General features: G+C 42.3%; 1 long non-coding RNA gene across 1 annotated transcript; it reads right to left on the bottom strand.

Moving 5' to 3' along the window:
* Nucleotides 1–17,873: 17,873 nt before the first annotated feature.
* Nucleotides 17,874–19,454, bottom strand: LOC117082013. Its single transcript, XR_004436419.1, has 3 exons — nt 19,444–19,454; nt 19,176–19,179; nt 17,874–17,969 (listed from the first exon to the last, which is right to left on the bottom strand). It is a non-coding gene; the product is annotated as an uncharacterized LOC117082013 (long non-coding RNA).
* Nucleotides 19,455–20,887: the final 1,433 nt, after the last annotated feature.

The raw sequence follows: 20,887 nt of genomic DNA, 5'->3' as shown, positions 1-20,887 counted from the left end.
ACCTAGGGTCACTTCCCAATTGGCTCAATAAGAATAAATACAGGAAGGATGGTAAATAAAATACAGGAGGGATGGTAAATAAAATACAGGAGGGATGGTAAATAAGATACAGGAGGGATGGTAAATAAAATACAGGAGAGATGGTCAGGGATGGTCAGGAGGCAGAGGGCAAGCACCTTTTAAGTGGACTCAGTTTTCAGATGCAGACCCTACTGCTTGAAGGACAGCTGAAGTTCTTGAAGCTCCAAGGAAGGTGTCCAGCCTAATGATTCTCCAGGCCTTCCAGTATCTTTACTTGGGAGACTACACACTGGGGAAAAATGCATTTTGAGACCTGTTTGATGCAAAGTTCTTGTTGTCATTGGTACCTTAAGAGCTAAGGTGACATGAAAGTCGCCTCATAGAGTAGGCACGAGGTGAGGTCGGATGATAAACGGAGTTCTGATGCAAGCGTGGCTCAACACGGTTCCCACTGGCCACATCCACCTTATGGTTATTTTCACTGCCCTCAAATATCTCTGGTTGTTGAAGCAAATTCCATATTTGTTCCTTGACTTGTGGAGTGATGATTATTGTACTTAAGAAGACCAAGTGAAAGCCTCAAAAAATTTTCTTGCCCTTGTCTAAATAAGGCATCAAAAACAGTACTACATCCCAGCTGGGGCAAGGCAAAAATTCCTGCCACTATGAAGGACCTAAGAGCTGCGGTGGGCTGGTCCTCGATATATCTCCATTTGCCCCAGCAGACGTGTCCTTCAAAGACCAGATCCCAGGGCACGCCAGTGAGCTGTGATGAATGCTGCCAATCCGCGTCCCAGCTGCAGCCTCCCTGTCAGATGCCTCCTTGAATATGCAGCCCCTGAGCTGGTGGCTTGAATCTTTTCCACCCACACTTCAAAAGATCAGAAAGAATGTTCATTTCGAAGAATGTTCACTTCGAAAAGCTAAAAGCGTATATTTTTCACCCAGTGTCGGGGCTGTGTTAATCGTCACACCCTCTGTCATGATGTTGTCTACTGAGAACTGAACCAGTATGATCCATGAAATAGCTGCGATCCACAGACTGGACCACTGTCTCATCACCACCATGCCTTGCTGATGGATGAGATTTTTAAAAAGTGGCTGGTGCACTGGGGCTCTTGAGAAGAGCTCCAGGAAGGACCCAGGACACAGTGAAAGTGTTATCTGTGGGCCATGCCAGGTTGTATCTACACAATAAGGACACGTGATGGCATGTTGAATCTTCCACTAGCAAGGAAGAAGTATAGCAGGTGGTAGCTGCATATTCCAGATAAACTAGTGAGACAGTGGGAGGTGGGAGCTGAGGGCGAGGGTGCCAGGCATGGAGATTAGAGAAGGAAGATGGGGAGCAATCCACTCACTCAGGTCAACACTGACCTTTGGGAAAACAGGTCTCCCAGAACCTAAAGGACATTTCCAAGCTTTTATTTGGCCGGGTGCAATGGCTCACGCCTGTAATCCCAGAACTTCGAGAGGCTGAGGTGGGTGGATCACCTGAGGTCACAAGTTCGAGACCAGCCTGACCAATATGGTGAAACCCCATCTCTATTGAAACTACAAAAATTATCCGGGCATGGTGGTGGGTGCCTGTAGTCCCAACTACTCAGGAGCCTGAGACAGGAGAATCACTTGAACCAGGGAGGCGGAGGTTGCAGTGAGCTGAGATTGCACTGCTGCAGTCCAGCCTGGATGACAGAGCAAGACTCCATCTCATAAAATAAAATAAAGTAAAATAAAGGAGTAGATTGTTCTGTAGTAAGTGGTGTGCTGCAGTGACACGCACTCAGGGCCGCGACGCAGGGAACGCTTCCAGAAGACAGCGTGTGTCTCTGATTCATCTTCAGAGAGGGCCTTGGCTGAGCGGCCTCATCGCAGTTCACGCACTGTTCCCACGGTGGCTCAGAGCTAAGTGACTGAACGGTGTGGGGTATGGAAAGAGTGTTCCTCTCTCACCTCAACTTGGAAAAACCCTGGGTGCTCCTGTCGTTCTCAGAACTTCCATTACATTGGCCGAGGCTCCCACTGACACTGTGTGACAGGTCAGCTACCCATCTTCCTAGTCTCGTTTCTTTTCCTTCCTTTTCCTCTTTCTGACAATGCACTTTGTTTCAGTTATTGCACAAAGTACTGGTGGTATCATTTATTTATTTTAATTCTGTTTTTAAAATTGTAACTTTTTTTTTTTTCTGTTGCCCAGGCTGGAGTACAATGCTGCGATCTCGGCTCACTGCAACCTTCGCCTCCCAGGTTCGGGTGATTCTCCCACCTCGGTCTCCCAGGTTGCTGTGATTACAGGTGCTTGCCACCATGCCTGGCTAATTTTTGTATTTTTGGTAAAGATGGGGTTTCACTCTGTTGGCCAGGCTGATCTTGAACTCCTGACCTCAGGTGATCTGTGCCCCCCCCCAGCCTCCCAAAGTGCTGGGATTACAGGTGTGAACCACCGCACCCAGCACTTTTATTTTAGATATGGGAGTACATGTGCAGGTCCGTTTCGTGGGTATATTTCGTGATGCTGATGTTTGGAGTATGGATCCCGTCACCTGGGTAGTGAGCACAGCACCCCACAGGTAGTGTTTTAACCCACCCCCTTCTCGTCACTTCACCCTCTAGTTGCCCACAGTGTCTGTTGTTCCCCTCTTCGTGTCCACGAGTACCCAGTGTTCAGATTTCACTTATCAATCATCACGTGCAGTGTTCAATTTTCGGTTAAAATGCAATTCAAGTTTGAAAACATGGAATTAGCACCAAGTAAATAGCAATAACAAAATACAGGCTCTTATTTCAAAGATTATGGATGACATGTTACTCTGTTGGAATTTATGAGAATTTCAGATTTGTACAAAAATGAACGTCATCTCATTCGTATCTGGTCATCTCTTGCACATATTCAGACAAACCAGATCACACGTGGAGCTGAGGGGTCGTTACTGACTGCTCAGTGGTAGTGTTTCATGGCAGCTAAAAACTTGGAATTTTGCTTCTATTGTACTTTCTGACCAATGATTGGAACACTAGAAGTGAACACGGGTCTTAAAATCTAGTACAGGGTATGTTCATTATAACAATGTAAAGTAGGTTCTTAACCTCAACACATTTCCTTTGAGGAAGACTGATATCTTCAAAGTTAGCTGTGGGAGGTGGTTCCTGTTTCGCAGTTCACCCTCTGCGTGGATGTTTGAGGCCCTTAAATTTCAATAATCACAATTCAGAATTATGATTATATTTTCAAACAGACTCACGTAAACACCCCTTCCGACCTGATTCCAGTCTCTGTGAGAAATCTAATTAATGAACGTTAGTGAAGGAAAGCTTTAAAATGAGTCATTTTTTAAGACCATGAAAAGCAATCTTTATTCCATGTGATTTATTTCTATTTTAAGCCATAACACAGTGGAAAGAAGAAGGAAATCACATATGTGCACTTATATATCATTTTATTTGAGACACTTCGGATACATTTATACCTATTATATTTTTAAGATATTTCCCTGGAGTCTAATACTGAATAATCACACATTTATATATAAAAGCTATTTTACACGCACTTTCTGATATCTTGTGCCTCAGTTTCAATCTTGCACTGATCACAAAATTCAGGACACTTGAAAAATTCTGAGTCACAGCTTCCCCACACATATGTACAAATGCCATTTCTTTGTTTAAAAAAGTATATATGTAGTTCAACCACAGAAAAGAAGAGAAAAAAATAAAATGCTGAAATCCTCTCTGATCCTGACTCCCTCTTCATCACCACCAGTCTTCTTTGTTCACCTTGGTATCCAATTCCATCTCCGAGTCTCCTGGTCTCATAAACTCCTTCTGGTGGGTTCAGCGCCCCACACTCTGAAGCTAGGAGCTTCGTCCGTCTCCAATGCCCACTTCTGCAACACAAATGGGCCAGTCTCAGCCTTCTCCTTTTGAACCTTCAATAATAATCCCCATAGTTGGTAACTCTCTTCTTTGACTTATGTTTTCCTCCCTTGGCCTCCAGGAAAACACATCTCCCTGTTTTGTTTTTAACTTTTAATGTGAAGCTCCCCAAGCTCAGTCCTGACAGCTTCTCTTCTCTTCTCCTCCATGTCTTAAAGATCAGGTCCAGTCTCACGGTTGTGTTAGCATCGATACACCATCTATCCCTTGAATTCTCATATGTCTACTCTGGACTTTTTTCACAAAATCGAGACTCCTCTACCCATCTCAAATAGAGGCCAATGAACACATTCCTGGGAGGTTTTACACACACCTCAGCCTGGTCTAGAGCTGAAATCCTGCCCTCCCAACCCCTTCCCTCAGTCAGAAGGGACAGCCCTCCTTCCTCTCAGAGCAGAAACCTGGAAACTGTTTGCGGTGCTTTTCTTTCCACCACAGATCCCAGTACATGTGGAATCCAATATCAAGTCCTGTTGACTCAATTTTGAAAATGTTTCTAAAATCCCAACTCCTCCTGCCACCTCTGACACAAACCAACATCCCCTGCCCCTGGACTGAGTCTCCAAATGATCGCTCTTCCTTTCCCCTCCTACGCCTGAGGTCTACACTCCACAGTCAACCACACCAGACTGCCTCCTGGACTGGACTAATCTCCAAATGATCTCTCTTCCTTTCCTCTGGTACCCCTGCAGTCTACACTCCACAGTCAGTCATGCCGGGGCTGCCTCCTGGACCACAAGGGCTCACAACTGGCCCCTTCTTTCCCTGACCTCGTCCTCTGGGACTCTTTCCTCCCTCGCTAAGTGGGGGGCGCAGCCTTGCTGTGCTCCTCACACCGGAGGGGCACTTCTCCCACACGGCCTCTGAGTTTTCTGCCTCTGGAGTTTTGTTTATCCCAGGAAGTCTCAGCCACCGCTTTTGTTCTGATTTATTTTTCCTTATAGCTGTCACCTCTAACGTCTTATCTATTGCATTTCTCTGCCTTTTGTCTGACTCCTTCCACGAGAATATGGGCCCTAGGAGGAAGGACGTGACCTCCTGTGTTCACGGTTTTATCATCAGCACCGGCGGTGGCCCTGATGCATCTCAGGTGCTTTTCTTTGACTCTTCGTGAGTACGTTAAATTGGAAGAGGGAAGGAAGCCATACATAACTATTTAGCCTCCATCTGAACCCCGCAGTGAAGCGTTGGGCATTGCCAAGTGCAGGGACATCAACCGACCTTATGAAAAATGCCAAACTCTTACTCAAAAGCAGCACGCATCCACAGGGAAAGAAGGAGGGATATGGTGAGTACGTGCACGGACGCTGGAGAAACATTGCCTGTGTGCAAACCCCGGGCCCCTCCAACTGGCCTTGTGACATGGAACGGGCCTTTTAACTGCTCATGACTTAGTTTCCAATTCTATGTAAGATGGGAAAATTATCATATTTACTTTTGGAGGTTATTATTAACATATATATGATCACTTATACAATGTTTGCACAACTGTATTATAATAGTATTTATTACCTATATTATTATGAGCATATATTATATATTATTATGGGCACACATATAATAATTATACAATTATGACACAGGCATATACTATACTTTTATATATTACCTATATTATGAGCATATACATGGTATATTATTATGAGCATACATATAATTATACAATTACACAGGTATTATAATATTATCTATTACTTATTATGAGCATATATAACATATTATTATTAAGCATATGTATAATAATTATACAATTATTACACAGGTATTATATTATGTTACCTACATTATTATGAATAGATATGTGACATATTATGAACATACATATGATAATATACAATTATTACACAGGTATTATACTATATATTGCCTATATGATTATGAGCATATATATGACATATTATGTTCAGCATACATGTGATAATTATACAATTATTATAATATTACATATTACCTATATTATTATGAGCATACATATTACACATTTTTATGAGCATATATATAATTATACAATTATTACACGAGTTTTATATTATAATATTATCTATATAATTATGAGCATATAAATGCACAACTCAGCCCCTTTGTAAAAGGACAATCCATGAGTGAGTCTGAGATTTCATGATCCCTCCCAGCCTCGGCAATTGAACACATGCCATTCTTGGTCATTTTTGATTCATCAGGTTGTTGACAATATGTGAATATATTTATTTTCTGAACCCTTTTCTTTACCTCTCCTGCCCATTTTGTTAGTGTTCCTACGAAAGGTCTGAGTTCTGGGCTGTCATCGAGGGCTGGGAGTCAGCGTTCACCCTGATTTTTTAGGCCTCAGCACATTTGCACCAGGCCTACCTCACCTTGCGTTTGGCATTCTCATGCTCTCCATGTTCTTATCTGTTCTCTATTCCCACATTCTTAAATCGTCTCTGTTTGATCTTCTGTATCCCATCCGGGGTGTCACCTCCCCCAGGAAGGTTTTCTAAGGTCCAGATTGACATGGTGTGTCACCCACCTGTTTCCATAGCATGCTGTTCCTACCACTATTGTGTCTCAGGCTTGTGGATATTTCAGCTGACAGTGCAACTGGTCAACAAGCTCCTATGGGGGCAGACTTCACATCTCTGCTTTCTTTGATTAAGGGTTCAAAACAATGCCTGATACATTGAGAGAATACAAAGGCAACTTATGCTTGTTTAAAAATTAAATAGATGACTCACACAGAGACACAAAATTTTAGTGGAACTTTGCTCTGTAAACTGCACGTCTAGGAGCTGGCCTCAACTTTCTTATTCTAAATTGTCACATATATTTATTTATATGTGAGATTTATCTGGGCTAACAGTTCTGCTCTTTGATAAACTGGTCACCCTTCTGCCTTGATGAGTCTTCTGCCTTCGGTGTGTTAATGTCACTGACTGAGGAAGAGTACACCAGCCCACAGTCATGCTCATTTCCTCTCTGCCTGGGCAAGGTGGTGCCTAGTCCAGAGTCTAACACTCAGGTCTACTTCTATATCTAATAAAAATAGCTTTTTTCCAGTCTAGGAATAACCAAAGAGAGTTCATTCCAAGAGTTCACCTTTACTACCTTTGTAAAAGTTTTCATTTCTCGTTTGTTTGACAGGGAATTCATTTACGTTCAGATTAAAATTTAGCCTACACGGATATTATAACGGAAAGAAAAAAGAAAACGGAGCGATATGAAGACCAGACTTTTGTCCTTCAAAAACTATTCTAAGAGAACTCCAGTTCTCAGAAAAGGATGTTCTTTCTGGCATCAATTGGCAGGCAAATTCTGATTTGGAAACTGAGCAATGCTATCATTTTATCAATCATTGTTTCAGTTATTACCATTGTTTGGGTGCATTCTTGCAAGAACAATAGTCGAGCTCTTTATGGAACATTGCATTCCAGTAATGTCCCCTGTACTTAATTACAAAGCATTTTGCAAATGATTATTCGATGAGATTATTCCCCCTAGAATTATCAGCATTTATTTTTAAGTAGTCTTCAAAGGTTTCAAGTTAATGGTTTTTGTTTGCAGTTTTAAAAACCCATATGAAGAAGGCCCATTGTGACATTGGTTATTAGCACAGGCCACCTGTGAGAACAGAAAGAGTTTTATGGAAAAGAAAAAGTGATAAGATATATTCAAGTCTTAGCTCTTTCACAATCATGATGTTAGATTTGAGTCTTTTTTTTTTCCTTAGAATCTTGGTTTACATGATATTTTTAAAAAGGAGAATCATACTCAGAAGAAGTTCCTAGCTGGGCAATTGTTGGGATCAAATGAAAAAAATACATAAGATACTAAATAACAAAAGAGTCACTGTGCAAATGTTATAATTGCATTCCTAACACTATTGCTTTCAAAGGTCGTCTGTAACATACAACCTTTTTTTGGAGCTCTTCACTTCCATTTATTAAGTTTTGGGCTCAGTAACTATCACTTTGTCTGTTTTCCCATAACAGGTCACTTTTTGGCCAAGTGAGAGGCTTAAGGGAAAGTGTTTGTTTTGGCTATAATTAGCACGAAAGTTCCATCTTGTAAACATACTCCAGAGTGTATTAATTTCAGGCATTATCAACAATAAGCATTTTTTAAAGTAACTTAAATTGAGTTTAATTAATGAACCTTCAATAGATAAAATAGCAACTAAATTGAACTACTAAAATTATTTTTAGAAAGGGTAATGAAAAAATGTTTATTTAAGTGTATGGTTATTATAAATGGACACTGCTCTCTAAAGACACACTATATTCCCATGAAAACCATCAAGGATACAGCTGGCCTATTTTCTTTTATTGCACTATCCAGATACTGTGTTTTTTACAAACTGAATATTTGTGGCAACCCTGAGTAAAGTCTATCAGCTCCATTTTTCCTACAGTAGGTGCTCACTTTGTGCCTCCGTGTCACGTTTTGACAATTGTATTAGTCAGGGCTCCCTCGAGGGACAGGACTGATAGGATAGATGTATATATGAACGGGATTTTATTAAGGAGAATTGACTGACATGATCACAAGGTGAAGTCCCACAGCAGGCCGTCTGCAAGCTGAGGAGCAAGGAAGTCGCTCCAAGTCCCAAAACCTCAAAAGTAGGGAAGCTGCCAGTGCAGCCTTCAGTCTGTGGTCAAAGGCCTGAGAGCCCCAGGCAAACCACTGGTGTCAGTCCAAGAGTCCAAAAGCTGAAGAACTTGGAGTCTGATGTTCGAGATCAGGAAGCACCCAGCACAGGAGAAAGATGGAGGCCTGAAGACTCAGCCAGTCCAGTGCTTCCGTGTTCCTCTGCCTGCTTTTATCCAAGCCGTGCTGGCAGCTCATTAGATAGTGCCCACCCAGATTGAGGGTAGGTCTGCCTTTCCCAGTTCACTGACTCAAAGGTTAATCTCCTTTGGCAACACCCCCATAGACACACCCAGGAATAATACCTTGCATCCTTCCATTCAATCAAGTTGATACTCAATATTCACCATCACATCAATGATCAAAATGTTTCATTTTTTTCTTGTTATTACATCTGTGATGACGATCTGCTATCAGCGATCTCTGATGTTACTACTGTAATTGTTGAACCTCGCCCTGGAAGACAATAAACTTAACGAATGTTGTGTGTGTTCTGACTGCTTCAGACTGTGCGCGTTCGGCTATTTCCCAGCTCGCTCCCTCCCCCAGGGCCTCACTCTTCTCTGAGACAGAACAATATTAAACTCAGGTCAATGACTAACCCTACAATGGCTTCTAAGTGTTCAAGTGAAAGGAAGAGTTGCACACATCTTACTTTAAATCAAAAGCTGGAAACGATTAAGTTTAGTGGAGAAGTCTTGTTGAAAGCCAAGAGAGGCCAAAGCTAAGCCTCTTGCACCAAACAGTTAATGAACTTGTGAATGCAAAGGAAAAGCTATTGAAGGAAATTAAAAGTGCTTTTCCAGTGAACACACAAATGGTGAGAAAGTAAAACAGCCTAATTGCTGATGTGGAGAAAGTTTGAGTGGCCTGGACAGATCAGACAAGCCACAAGATTCCGCTAAGCCAAAGCCGAACCCAGAGCAAGGCCTTGACTCTTAATTCTGTGAAGACTCAAAGGTGAGGAAGCTGGAGAATAAAAGTTTAAAGCAAGCAGTGCCTGGTTCATGGGACTGAAGGAAAGAAGTCATCTCCATAACATAAAAGTGCAAGATAAAGCCACAAGTGCTGATGGAGAAGCCGTAGCAAGTTATGCAGAAGGTGTAGCTGAGATCATGGATGACTACACTAACAACAGATCTTCAATGGAGATGAAACAGCTATTGGAAGAAGATGTCATCTAGCACTGCCATAGCTGGAGAAGTCAATATCTGTTTTCAAAGCTTCAAAGGATGAGCTGACTCCCCTGTTAAGGGGCTAGTGCAGCTGGTGACTTTAAGTTGAGGCTGATGCTCATTTGCCATTCTGAAAATCCTAGGGCCCTGAAGAATTATGTGAAATTGGCTAGATGCAGTGGCTCATGCCTATAATCCCAGCGGAGGCAGGCGAATCACTTGAGGTCAGGAGTTTGAGACCAGCCTGATCAACAAAACCTCGTCTGTACTAAGAATACAAAAATGAGCCAGATGTAGTGGCACATGCCTGTAGTCTCAGCTACTCGGGAGGCTGAGGCTGGAGAATTGTTTGAACCTGGGAGGTGGAGGCTGCAGTGAGCTGAGATTGTGCTACTACACTCCAGCCTGGGTGACACAGAGCAAGACTCCATCTGAAAAAAAAAAGAAAAAAAAAGAAAGAAAAAGAAAAAAATTATGCTAAATCTACTCTGCCTGTGCTCTATAAATGGAACAACAAAGCCTGGATGACAGCACATCTGTTTATAGCATGGTTTACTGAATATTTTAAGTCCACTATTGAGACCTATTGCTCAAAAACGAGAGTCCTTTAAAAATGTGACCGTCTGCTGACAGTGCACCTGCTCACCCAAGAGCTCTAACAGAGATGTCCAAGATGAATGTCGCGTTCATGCCTGCTAACACAACATTCCTTTTGCAGCCCAGGGATCAAGGAGTAATTTTCACTTCTGACTCTTATTATTCAAAAGATACATTTTATAAGGCTATAGTTCTATAAATAGTGATTCCCCTGATGGGTCTGTATAAAGCAAATTGGAAAACTTCTAGAAATGATTCGCCATTTTTTTTTTTTTTGAGACGGAGTCTCACTCTGTCGCCTGGGCTGGAGTGCAGTGGCCGGATCTCAGCTCACTGCAAGCTCTGAAACATGACTTTAAGGGGTTCAAGACTTCAGTGGAGAAAGTAACTGCCCATTCAGTGGAAATAGAAGAGAAATTTAATTAGAAGTAGAGCCTAAAGATGTGACTGAATTGCTGTAATCTCATGATAAAACTTGATAAAATATGATAAAAGAGATGAGGAGTTGCTTCTTATGAATAAGCAAAAATTTTGTTTGTTTGTTTGTTTTTTGAGATGGAATATATTCCTGGTGGAGATGCTGTGAACAGTGTTGAAATGTCAACAAAGGATTTAAATATTGCATTAACTTAGCTAATAAAGTGGTGGCAGGATTGGCGAGGACTGACTCTACTTCTGAAAGAAGTTCTACCGTGGGTAAAATGCTATTAAATAGTGATACAGGAGCTAGAAAGAAAGTATTTAAGCAGATAGTGAGGATAAGAGTCCTCTGTAAGGTTTTCTTTTACTAAAAAGCAGCCCCCAAAAAGCAGCTGTAAAATGTGGCCGCAGACATAGATAGGGTGTCCTGGGTGAATGCTGGAAGCTGTACCAGCAGAAGAGGGATACCTGGAACCAGGTATATTCAACATGGAGGTTCCCTCTTCTTTGCCTTTTCTTTGCCTCTATGTGTGCAAAAGCAGGCAACATGGTGGCGGCCTGGTAGAGACCCCATCTGCATAATAAAAGTGAGGGTGGGACGGCCAGCTTCTCCACACACTGTGCAAACGGCACACCTGGCCCAACCAATCTCTCATCCCCTATGTAAATCAGACACCACCTCCTCAAGCTCGTCTATAAAATGCTGCGCTTTTTACCACAGAACCAGAGACCCACTCAGGAGCCTTCTCTGTCTGCAGGAGAGAGAGCTTTTCTCTTTTTCTTTTCTCTTTCCTATGAAACCTACCCTCTTAAACTCACTTCTTGTGTGTCCACACCCTTGATTTCCACAGCCTAAGACAATGAACCTCGGGTATTTACCCCAGACAATGATGCCATTTCAACAGCATCACATGTTACGAAGAAATATTTCATGAAGAGAAGAGTTCATCAATGAGGCCAACTTCATTGTTGTCTTATTTTTATATATATATATTTTTTTATTTTTTCTTTTTTTTTGAGACGGAGTCTTGCTCTGTCGCCCAGACTGGAGTGCAGTGGCGCAATCTTGGCTCACTGCAAGCTCCGCCACCAGGGTTCACACCATTCTCCTGCCTCAGCCTCCCGAGTAGGTGGGACTACAGGCACCCACCACCACGTCTGGCTAATTTATTTTGTATTTTTAGTAGATACGGAGTTTCACCGTGTTAGCCAGGATGGTCTCGATCTCCTGACCTCATGATCCGCCTGCCTCGGCCTCCCAAAGTGCTGGGATTACAGGTGTGAGTCACCATGTCCAGCCTATTTTAAGATATTTTCACAGCAACCACAATCTCCACAATCACCTCCCTGTTCGGTCAGCTGCCATCAACATTGAGACAAGATTCCCTCCTGGCAAGATTACAGTTATGACTTACTGAAGGCTCAGGTCATTCTTAGCACTTTTTGGCAATAAATTATTTTTTAATTAAGGTATACATGTTGTTTTTTAGACATAACACTATTACATACTTTATAGGCTATGGTATAAGTAAATATACCTTTTATATACACTGGAAGCCAATCAATTTCATGACTCTCTTTACTGCCACGTGCATGGTGTGGAACTGATCCTGTAATATCTACAAAGTGAGCCTGTACTTGCAGAACAATTGGCACAGGTTTCCACATTTCACTTGTTGAAATGGCATTAGGATCTAATGCATTTATAATCAATTACATTTTGCATTTCATAAATTCTATTCAGTAAAAACTCATATGTTGGCAATAAAAGTTAAGACCTTATTTTTATTATGAGGAAAGCACAGTCATAAATTTCCTACTATCTAGGAGACAATTATTGGCCAAAGAAACTGTAGGGCCACTATTGAAATTAAGATATAGAGCAGGCCTGGTGCAAAGCCTTATGTCTGTAATCCCAGGACTTTGGGTGGTCATGGTTGTTGGATCTCCTGAGGCCACAAGTTTAAGACGAGCCTGGGCAACAGAAAGAAACCCCATCTTTACAAAAAAGATTTTAAAAGTAGCCAGGCATGGTGGTGCATGTCTGTAGTCCTAGCAACTTGGGCGGCTGAGGTAGGAGGATCGCTAAACCCACAAGTCTGAGATGCTGTGAACTATGGTTGCACCACTGCACTCCAGCCTGGGTGAGGGAGCAAGGCACCAACTCAAAAATAAGAAGACGTCAAACACTTTTTATTTCTTTTTGTTTGTGTAAAATCTGATTGACTTTTCATCTTTTTTTCCATCAACCTACCAAGTAGTGCTTATTTGTACGTGTATCATACCTATGTCTAATTTGATAAACCAAGTCCAGCATCTTTAAATTCACATAAATTGAGAGAATTTTTTTCTGAAATTTTTAAGTGAGAGATTTTAACTGATTTAAATTTGTCTTCCCTTCCTCTCTTCCTTAAACACTTCACTATTAGCACAATCTGTCTGTATTAAGTAATGTATTGGCCAGGCATGGTGGCTCACTTCTGTAATTCCAGTACTTTGAGAGGCCAAGGCAGGTGGATCACTTGAGGCCAGGAGTTTGAGACCAGCCTGGCCAACACAGAGAAAACCTGTCTCTACTAAAAAAAAAAAAAAAAAAAAAAAAAGCCAGGCATTGTGGCACACACCCTCAATTCCAGCTACTTGAGAGACTGAGGCAGGAGAATTGCTTCAACCTAGGAGACGGAGGCTACAGTGAGCTGAGATCACACCACTGCACTCCAGCCTGGACAAGAGTGAGACTCTTAAAAAAAAAAAAAAAGAAAGAAAGAAAGAAAAAAAAAAGAAACACTAAAAAATAAATAAATAAATGTATTTTTGCAGAAAAATCTGTATTGTATAGCCTCTCCAAGGATAATGAAATTCAAGAAACTTATACAGAAAAAGAAAGAGGAAATGAAGAGAAAGAAGAAAACAAACCTACCTGACCCCTCCCACTCCCAAAATAAACAGCGGAGAGGAGGTGAGAATGAAGGTCCAGTGAAGGTTAGATGATAAGAACACACAGGGCAGGTAAAGCGGGTTTCAAGAAATGTTTGGTGGGATGAATTATGAGGAAGAACAGGTCTCCCAGCTTAACGCAAGCCATCACATCGCCCGCCTCTCTTCTTCAGCAGAGGAAGTCTCTGTTTCCCTGCCTTACACCGATGAACTCTCCAAACAGGGTCCTAATGCGTATTTCTCCAAAAAATCTCTCACTGAATGACATTTTCCCACTAGAGACTAAACCACCTGTGTGTGCGTGTGTGTGTGTATGTGAGAGAGAGAGAGAGATGGGAGGAGGGAATTTAACCTGCATTCCCAAAGATTTTTCATTAAAAAGTAATGAAAGCTCAGGAAATTTAATACGTGCTTAAATTGAGAAAATAAGTCTTAATGGACATAGGGAACAACCTTGTGTCAAGTCACCTGCGAGACGGTTAGTTAACCTTTACGCTAGAAAAGACTGGAAACTTTTATCATTGACGCTGTAATAGGGTTAAGGAAATCAATCTTAATATATAAAACACTGTGCCACTGGCTGTATTTGTATCTGAAGTTTAATATTTAATACATCACATCTCAAAGAGGAAAACACCTGTTGCCGTATTTGGAGACATGAGCAGGTAGCGCACGGAACTCAGGGGTAAAGCGGGGGCTGATTTAGCCTTTTTGGAACTTAATGCTCCTGAAATGAAACCTCCAGGTTTTGCCAAGTGCATGCATGCAATCTATTTTTGTGTAAGGAAAATAAACTCACCTCAGTGGATCCCAAGTATCAACTTTTGGAAGAGTGGAAAAAGTAGAGTAAACGTGGTCTGTATAAGTTTTCTGCCTGGAGTTCTCTGTGCAAAGGGATAAGAGTGAAAGAATCCATCCCAAGCATGGATGTTACGTTTATATCCCATTGGCAGGTCCCTGCGTCTGCTTCGACTAAGATTTTTATCTGCAGAATGAGGGCTTCACGGGTGTCATGTGGATCCATCTCTATTATTTTAAGAACATCTCTGTTATTCTAAGATCCATCTCTATTTCTTTCAAAACTGGATGAAATTGCTACTTGGAAGAATGATATTTGATAGCACAAAAATTAATTATCTGAAATTAAAATAGGTGCAAAAGTCACAAAATATATCTCTTTTGGTTTTCACTTGGTTCACTCTTTCTGCTGAGAAAAAACGATTGCAATAAATAAAAATATCATACAATATTTAAGCCTCACATTATTGCTCATTTAAAAACCAAGAGTGCACAGTGTGCTGCTTGGGCAAGAGAAAGCCGTAGTTACATTGTCAGTATCCGATCAAATGAGAAGTGATTAGACTGAGGCAACCTCACAGTAGGTTAACATGATTGAGATAAGAAGGAGGGAGTGAGGTACTGTAAGATAAATCTCCCTTTTCCATCATATAAATAGCAATAGAAAATGTTTATTAACGAGTAATGGATAGAATAAATGATACATAAAGGTAAATTCCAGGGCTGGGCGCGGTCATGTCTGTAATCCCAGCACTTTGGGAGGCCAAGGCGGGCTGATCATGAGGTCAAGAGATCAAGATGATCCTGGCCAACATGGTGAAATCCTGTCTCTATTAAAATACAAAAATTAGCTGGGTGTGGTGGCGTGCCCCTGTAGTCCCAGTTACTCAGGAGGCTGAGGCAGAATTGCTTGAACCCCGGAGGTGGAGGTTGCAGTGAGCCGAGATTGCACCGCTGCACTCCAGCCTGATGATAGAGTGAGTCTCTGTCTCAAAAAAAAAAAAAAAAAAAAGGTAAATTCCAGAAAAGCAATGCTGAAAGAGTGAAGTAGCATTGTCTGAGGGATGACACAGGAGGGTCGGGCACTCACCTTTGTGTTATAAATGCCTTGATACCATTTACCTTTTTAAACTATGCTGTATTGATTGACTAAGGGTGCCATAAAAAAACACCAGAGACTGGTGGCTCAAACAACAGAAACGTGTTTCCTCACAGTCCTGGAGGCTGGAAGTCCCATATCAGGGTGTTAGCCAAGGCTGCTTCCTTGAGGTCTCTCTCAGTGGTCTGCAGAAGGCGTCTTCTCCCTATGTCCTCCCAAGGTCCCGCTGGGTGTGTCTCTGTCCTCAGCTCCTCTTCTTATCAGAACTCCTCAAATCACACCTCAGTAAAACTGACTTTAAATGTCTGTGCCTGGAAGAGTTTGGAGTGAATTTAATTTGAACTGAGCACTCTTGAAATGAATTTTAAAGACATCTCTTCTCTGGATGGTCATTCTTTCAATTACTTAGAGCAAGAAGAGAGAAAATATAGTTTCCTGGTTAATAACAAGCTCCATAGAACCTCCCTACTCTGAGCAGGAAGTGGGAGAGAGCAACGTGGAGTTTATCCATTGGCAAACATCGCCCCCAGGAGGGAAGATGCCCTGAGGAGTTGGCGGCTGAGAAAAGCAGCTGCTCCTTGACAACGTCAGCTCCTCACAGATCTCCCCCACTCCCGCAAACGCCCTCACCCCCAACCTGAGTCCCTGTTCCTTCTGTCCGAACGACTCACACCAAATGGAAGGTCCCCCCTGTGCCTCAAGCTCCCATGGCTGGGGTTGCAAGGATGGCTGATCCTCGAAGCATCCTTTGCACAGTTCCTGTTTTCTAACTTCACTCTTGGAACAATGACCCAAAGCATAAATTATCTGCAGCACTCAGTAGGTCGCTACCTGCATAACCCCGCATTGCCCAGTGGTATTAAAAGCATGACAGGTCTTACTGATCAAAAATGCACCTTAGCAACGTTGATGGCTGAAAGCCAGAAGCCCGCACGTGCGCCACTGCTGCCTTCAGTCTGGGCAGGATGAGCTACCGAGCAGCTGCGCTGACTGTTCTTTCTACTAGAAAGGAACTAACCAAGGGGTCTGGGGCGACAGGATCTCACCGTCAAGGCAGAGCAAAGGTCAGAGCTTTGCCTTTTCCTAGCTTGTTCCTACTGAGTGAACTTGAACCCACCCACCAGCACTATTTTACATGTGTCCAGCTGCCTAGGAGAAAGAGGACGTGTATTGTACTAACAGTTAGGGTGCAAGTCACAGTATAGGCTCATCCATGACCACTTAGGAGGTCATTTATGAGGAATTTGCTTTTCTCGCTTATCCAGTCAATGACTTTAATTAAAAGAGTTTCAATTTTGAGTTATTTTCATCTCTGAGATCTTAACCATGAAACGGTTATACTTGGTTGCAGTTCTTTGTACTGAATTGATAAATAAGAATAAAGGCCAGGTGTGGTGGCTCACACCTGTAATCCTAGCCCTTTGGGAGGCTGAGGCGGGTGGATGATGAGGTCAGGAGATCGAGACCATCCTGGCTAACATGGTGAAACCCCGTCTCTACTAAAAATACCAAAAAAAAAAAAAAAAATTAGCCAGGCATAGTGGCGGGTGCCTGTAGTCCCAGCTACTGGGGAGGCTGAGGCAAGAGAATGGCATAAACCCGGGATCCCAAGCTTGCAGTGAGTGGAGATCATGCCACTGCACTCCAGCCTGTGTGACAGTGCAAGACTCTGTCTCACAAAAAATAAAGAAAAGAATAAAAAAGAATATTTGCCATTACAAAGAAATGTGCCAGCTATTTGAGACATAAAGAAAATCACTAAGTATCCTTAACTGAATTTACTTTCTAATTAGAAAAGTTCTTATAATACAAATAACAATAATATAATGTAAAACAGAACAAAACAAAACTGATAAGATAGCAATATAGACAGAAAGCCAGGAAAAATAGGGCTGTATAGTCAGTGTGACCCTGTATTGATCCAGAAAATGAAAGGATTCACAATTACATGACTGAGTCCTCCTCTTCCCTGGGCGTAGGCTCCGAGCACAACGTCTTGAGCCGTGCTAATGTAACCGCCCAGTGGGTTCACCTTGCCGGCTGCCTGGACTCAGCCAATTTATCAAGACAGGGGAATTGCAATAGAGAAAGAGTAATTCATTCATGGCTGGCTGTGTGGGAAACTGGAGTTTTATTATGACTCAAATCAGACTCCCTGAACATTCGGGGATCCGAATTTTAAAGGATAATTTGGTAGGTGGGGAAGGTCAGTGACTTGAGAGTGCTCACTGGTTGGGTCAGAGATGAAATCATAGGGAGCTGCAGCTGTTTTCTTGTGTGGAGTCAGTTCCTGGGTGGGGGCCACAAGATCAGAGGAGCCAGTTTGTAGATCTGGGCGGTGCCAGCTGACCCATCAGGTACAGGATCTGTAAAATATCTCAAGCACTGACCATAGGAACACTTTCGGGAGGGTCAGAATCTTGTAGCCTCTGGCTACATGATGCCTAAACCATAATTTCTAATCTCGTGGCTAATTTGTAGGTCCTACAAAAGCAGTCTAGTTCCCAAGCAAGAAGGAGGTTTGCTTTGGGAAAGGGCTGTTATTGTCTTTGTTTTAAACTATAAACTAAGTTCCTCCCAAAGTTAGTTCAGCCTATACCCAGGAAGGAACGAAGACAGCTTGGAGGTTAGAAGCCAGATGGATTCAGTTATGTTAGATCTCTTTCACTGTCTCTGTGATAATTTTGCAATGGTAGTTTCCTTAAGGGGCACACACACGCTGCCTTCCTACGAGGGACTGGGACAATGGGGTTTCTCTGACTGGGGCTGATGCTTCCTTTAGAAACCTTGGATCAATTCTGTGGCAGGAGAAAAAAAAATGTCTTTTTATTTCCTCAGTTAGAAAAATTGCCACCAAAGCCATGCTTTGCCTGTGAGCAGCACAATTAGGCCTCGGGCTTTCTGACGCGGGTAAATAAAGCCAGTGAGTTGGTCAGAGGCTGTTTCACACGCAGCATTGGTGTCTGCTGAGTGAGCAGCAGGCCACTCTCCACCAAGGAATCTCTGTGGGGACCAGTCTCCCACTGTCAATAAGTAATAAGCACATGTATGCATGCAAAGTATCTCTTCCTAGGAATTGTGGATGGCTTACAATCAACACACCTGTCTAGTCAGCTCACTCCTGCCTTATATGTATGCACAAGCGTAAAAGGAGGTGAGCTTCAATACCACTCTCCTGGTGCACAAAGCCTGTGATGGGTCATGACTGGGCTGGCAGTCACGTGATACCTGGTTTTAACTCCATGTAGCAGGTGGTCCACCTGGAAACTGTGATGGGAGTCCTCCCCACGTTGACGGACTCCACAGACTGTGCACGCCCCGTCCGTCCGGAGGAGACGCCCAGCACGCCGGGCACGCCCCGTCCGTCCGGAGGAGACGCGCGGCACGCTGGGCATGGGCAAGCCTCTTTTGTTAGGTATTGATTTTTGCTAGTTAATTTAACCAGAAATTGTGCCAAATCCTGAAAGCTTTTTAAAATTATTATTAAATGAGAATCTCTGATTCCCTGAGCCACAACACAGTAAGCAAACAAACAAACAAACAAAACCATGGCTACTTCCAGAAGGTAGAACTGTGCTGCTTAGAGACAAGTCTTTGCTCAGTGATTCCTCCTTTCGTCTGATGAGTGAGGGGTGCTTCCCAATGAGCCGCAGATTTCTCTTCTTTGCCCCTTCTTCTCTCTATCCCCTGAGTTCTCTCTCCATGCCCTTGGATGCTCCACCCACTTCCTACTTTCTGGAGCTACGCTTTTCTCCAGCCAGCAGCGTCTTCTTTGAAATATAATTAACCCACCATTCTGACATCAGTTTTTCACTTATCTGTGATCCCGACCAATATCACAGAAGCTCAAGGGGAGAGTATACAAAGAGAGAAGAGGATCAGATTTTTTTCCCCTAGATTAAATCGAATGTTAAATATTAATCATAATATTTAAAATTCAAATTTTCAGTTATTATGCATTACCTCAAATCAATGTCCAATCAATCTGTGCAAATATCATTATTTCAGATTTACAGAAGAAGAAACTAAAATGTAAACATTTTAAGACATTCATTCAAGAATAATGTAATTGTAAGTGGCAGACCCAGAATATAAATTCACAACTTCCAATTCTTTTTTTTTTTTTTCTGAGATGGAATCTCACTCTTGTCGCCCAGGCTGGCGTGCAGTGGCGCAATCTTGGCTCACTGCAACCTCCGCCTTCTGGGTTCAAGCCATTCTCCTGCCTCAGCCTCCAGAGTAGCTGGAATTACAGGCGCCCACCACCACATCTGGCTAATTTTGGTACTTTTAGTAGAGACAAGGTTTTACAATGTTGGTCAGGCTGGTCTCGAACTCCTGATCTCAGGTGATCCACCCACCTCGGCCTCCCAAAGTGCTGGGATTACAGGTGTGAGCCACCATGCCCGGTCCACAACTTCCAGTTCTAAGGCTTCCCTGATTGTGGCATCCTGGCAGCCAGTGTACAGGATTCACTGCCATGTGGATAAAGTCATCATATGTCACATGTGAAAATAAGCGTTCAGTGACAAAATAAATGCTCATCAACCAATTAAGACACAAGTTATTCAGAGATGTTATATTTCCAAACTTTGGGGCAATTACAGTGTTTAGATATAGTAAGACTTAGTTTGCATTCTTAAGTAAGCACTTTGGAACTTAGCAGATGGTGTAGATTATTTTACAAAACAGAAGAAATATTTTACAACTGAATCAAAATGTGTATTTTGATACTCCAGGTTTTACCAAGGAAATTAGATAATCTTGAATCTGTTTTGCTCTGCAGTAGTTTTTTTAATTAAAACATTTAAATAAAGATTTGAAAATTATAAAAGTTTTAAATTTATAGCAAAGTACAGAAAATGCAGAGACTCCCCCTACATTACACACTCAGCTTCCCTATTAATAATAACTTACCTTCCTGTGGTGTATTGGTTCTGATGAATGGACCAAGGTTGATTTTTATTGATTAACTAAAGCCTACCCTTTAATCACATTTCCTTATTTTTTACGGAAGTCCTTTTCCTTTCCCACAATCTCATATGCAGCATTCATTTAATCCTACATATTCCATTGAATCCACATTATATTTAATCCTCACATCTCCTTACGCTCCTCTTGGCCATGACAGTTCTCCAGACTCTTTGTTTTTGATGACCTTGTCAGTTTGGGGGAGAGAGTCCTGGTCAGGACTTTTGTGGAATATGCTTCAGTTGGGATTTATCTGAGGTTTTTCTCATGACTTGATAGGATCAGGAATGCCTGGGAGCAAAACCACAGAAGT

This window comes from Trachypithecus francoisi, unplaced genomic scaffold (genome assembly GCF_009764315.1).
Source record: "Trachypithecus francoisi isolate TF-2019V2 unplaced genomic scaffold, Tfra_2.0 Lachesis_group9, whole genome shotgun sequence".
Taxonomy (NCBI): Eukaryota; Metazoa; Chordata; class Mammalia; order Primates; family Cercopithecidae; genus Trachypithecus; species Trachypithecus francoisi.
The sequence above is the reverse complement of the archived record's forward strand: the minus strand, read 5'-3'. Positions and strand labels throughout refer to the sequence as shown.